This window comes from Theobroma cacao, chromosome 10 (assembly GCF_053813885.1).
Source record: "Theobroma cacao isolate CCN51 chromosome 10, ASM5381388v1, whole genome shotgun sequence".
In the NCBI taxonomy this organism is placed as follows: domain Eukaryota; kingdom Viridiplantae; phylum Streptophyta; class Magnoliopsida; order Malvales; family Malvaceae; genus Theobroma; species Theobroma cacao.
This window is the reverse complement of record NC_142648.1, coordinates 10438834-10442771: the sequence shown is the minus strand read 5'-3', so window position 1 is coordinate 10442771 and position 3938 is coordinate 10438834. Positions and strand designations below refer to the sequence as shown.

At 33.2% G+C, this 3938-nt stretch overlaps 1 non-coding gene across 1 annotated transcript; it reads right to left on the bottom strand.

The window, feature by feature from the left end:
• Positions 1–3606: 3606 nt before the first annotated feature.
• Positions 3607–3713, bottom strand: LOC148760366 (small nucleolar RNA R71). The gene has a single exon (XR_016023300.1). It is a non-coding gene; the product is annotated as a small nucleolar RNA R71 (small nucleolar RNA).
• Between the last annotated feature and the right edge of the window lie 225 nt (positions 3714–3938).

The following is a 3938-nucleotide window of genomic DNA, read 5'->3' as shown; positions in this document are numbered from 1 at the left end:
ATTGTACATTAAATCAAGCACATTGACAATAATCAAGTTTTCTCAATATTCAATGTAGTCACATATTATTTTCATAACCTTTTCAATAGCATATAAACAAACATATTTATAGCATATATATATACAAGCATGTATACAACCACCACCTCACCGAGCTCATGTGCACTCTGCATAACACATAGTTGGAGTCATCGTGTGCACCCCCACATCGTGCACATAGGCAATCTCATCATCTACACTCCCTCACCCCATCATCATCGACATGTGCAACCCCCACATCGAGCACATGCGCAGTTATAATTATCACACAATATTAACTATCAACACACAACATATATATATCAACATAATATAGGAGCACAAGGATTCATCATATTACACATTCATAACATATAACGTTTCATCAAGGGCTTGTTCCCATGCAAATTTTAAGAAAAACCAGTAAAATAATTCAAGTGGTTCAATCAAGCATATAATCATTTATTCCAAAACATTTTAATGCAAGTTCACTCACCTTACGATAGCGGGATGTTACATCGCTATTAGTTCGGAGGTGTATCTAGCCATTGCTATTTGCCAATCGCTCGTTATTTCCTCTGGCACGCTACCACAGTACACTACCTTTACTTTTGTACTTCCTAGCAATAATCCAAATTCAATATCTTTAGTGTAGCTCATTTCTACTTTTTTTTTTCTTTCAATCATTAGTCCTTATTCAACTAACTTATATCTTGACACATTCTTTACCAAAGTGGCCTTTATCCTTTACTTGTGTAATTCTTTAGATTATGGATACCGACAACTTATTTCTGACTCTAGCACATATATAAATTTTGTCTAAGGATATTTATCAAGTTTATCCATCATTTCCACAATAATTACCTAGCATATGGCATCAACTATAAATTTACTTCCATTAAACATTTTCTAAGTCTACATGTACCACCATCCTCATTTACATGTTGCCACCAAGCATAACATTAATATTCATTCATGCACACCAGCATCCATAACCTTTCCTAATAACACATATCTACACACCAAACTTCCAATTAATATAATTGCCTTCTAACCATACCCATGACATCACAATAACACTACATATGCATACAATCATTCTCACAATATTAAACCAATCATAAGCTTCAAATTGTAGCATTAAGCTTACCACTTGGTTTTAGCTTGGATTTCACCTAACAAAATTCATAATTTCCTCACACCTATGGTTACCATAGCTGCCACAAAATTATTCACACATCAATTTTCCAAAGATTTAACCAACCATGAGCTTAAAACACAAAAACCCTTACCTTACATTTCTTGAATCTTAAGACCCACTTGATATTTCTTCAATTACTTTTGAATCACTTACTACGCAAGCCTTCAACCTTTCTCTCATTTCTTTCCTTAGCTGATTCTCTCTGATTTTCTCTTCAATTGCATGGGAGTCAAGTGAAAATGGAGTGGAAGTATGGAAATGGCGTGGGAGGAAGGAGATGGGGAAGCAAAAATGCCATCTTGAAGAGATAAGGATCAGCCAAGGATAAAGATGAAGAGTTAAAGCTTCCTTTGGAAGCTTTGACCACTTTAATGGTAAAATTATAATTTTGCCCTCCAAGGTTTTTACTCTTTTTAATTGTATCATTCCACAATCTTTTAATTCCAATTTCTTTCCATTATCTTCTTTTACATATGTACAAATGAAATATAAAGTTTTAATTCCAACACGGTGTCTCCATAATATTTAAAATATTTATCCACCCGCACTATCTTTATTTAATAAAGGCATGCGAGCCCCATTAACGTTATTTTTATCTGAAATTTCCTCGTTTGTCTTCTCCCCCACTTAGATTGACCATATACTCCCTTTTCATGGAAAATTATGACACTGAATAAAATATTAATATTTTAATATTATTTTATTCTAAAATTTTTCACCTGTCTCCTTGGCACCCAAAACATTATTATTATACCTCGATTCACTTCTGAATCACTTTTTATCTCACTAATTCATCCTCAATAAAAAACATTATTATTATTCTATTATTATTTCCTCGCGAGCGAAATATTTTATCTTAAAATACTCTTTTCACCTTTCATCACTTTTAAACATTCCAATTAACCTCAATTAGCATTCGATAAGCTTTATTAGCTACCATAACAAAGTACGAGATATTACATTCAGGTTCGAAGATATTTGCATCTTAGGTAGAGGCGCTTCCTCCTGCTCATCTTACGGTAGGTTACCAGAATACTGCATGATAGTATCCACAGTAGAGTCACTCCACTGATAGTCAAGGTCTTTTGTATGTATGGTTATTTAAATGTAATTCATGAGATTTGTTGTAAACACTATATGGGTTTGCATGATAATATCGCCACAGGTGGGCACATGGTAATATTATTTTGTGAAATGTATTGTTTAGTTGCCATGATTTATTTTTGAAAGGAAATTATTTTTTAAAACAATGAATTAAGAACTTTAGAGGTAAATGAAGAACAAAAGGTCTAATGAACAAGTTTTCATGGAAAGGCTTGCTTGGGCCTAGTGGGCCATGCTTATTGGGTCCATGCGCTGGTCATGGCTCAGGATTTGGGCTGTGACATAGATATTTTTATGAGATGAGTCGGGAGACCCTTACAAATAATTGAAGACTCTAGGTTAGCAATTCAACCCATTGAAATAAGTTAAGGAAGAGAGGCAAGATTTAAACGAAGTGTGAGGGATATTGTAATCCTAGGCTTGTTTGATTTGATTCTTATCCAAGTTATTATTATTTTGATTTTTCTTTTTAGTTTAAATTTTGGTTAATTATTTTTAGTTAATTATTTCAGTTATTTGATATTGATTGTTTGGATAAGATTAAATTGTTCTAATTTTGGTACTTAGTAAAATTTTATATCAATTTTTTGTGGGATCGATACTCTACTTGCTTATATACTATCTATTCGATACGTATTCTTATGTAGTAGAATTTTAACTAATAATTTTTTGGTGCCGTTGCTTGGGAATTGTTTCTAGAATCTTTATTAATACTAATACCAAGCAATTTAGTCTTACTTCAAAATTTATTTTTCTTGTTTTAATATTAGTTTTGTTTACTTGTAGATATCTTTGGTCATTGTATGCAAAAAAGAAACAACGTGAATCTTGTTTCTTTTAATCTTGAGATAGGAAAAACTTTCAGACAATGGCTGAGGATAACAACAGTAATGGCAATAATGCCATTAATCTGGTTCCTGAAGCAAATAGAGCATTGTAGGATTATGCTGTTCTATTTTTGCAAGGTTTGCACCAAAGCACTTCCATCCATGCAAATAATTTCGAAATTAAACCATTACATTCATATGATTCAGTCTTCATTCCAGTTTGGTGGGTTACCCAATGATGATCTTAATTCTCATTTGGTGAAATTCCTAGAGATTTGTGATACCTTTAAATCTAATGAAGTACCTAATGATGCTATTAGATTGAAACTGTTTCCGTTTTCTTTGAGGGATAAAGCAAAGAGCTAGCTTAATCCACTACTTAATGGGTCTATTACTACATGGGAGGACTTTGCTCAAAAGTTTCTTGCAAAATTCTTTTCGCTGGTCAAGACTGCAATTATGAGGAACGATATCACCTCATTCACACAATTTAAAGGCGAATCCTTGTATGAAGCATGCAAGAGATTTAAAGAACTACTGAGAATATGTCCACATCATGGGATTCTTGATTGGTTGCAAGTTCAGACATTCTACAATGGTTTAGTTGGGTCAATAAAAACCACAATTGATGTTGCTGTTGGTGGGGCATTAATGAGTAAGAATGCTACAGATGCTTATAATCTGTTGGAACAGATGGCCTCAAATAATTATCAATGGCCTTCAGAAAGGTCTGGTCCAAGAAAAGCTGTTGGAGCCTTTGAAATTGATGCATTTAACACATTAACAAC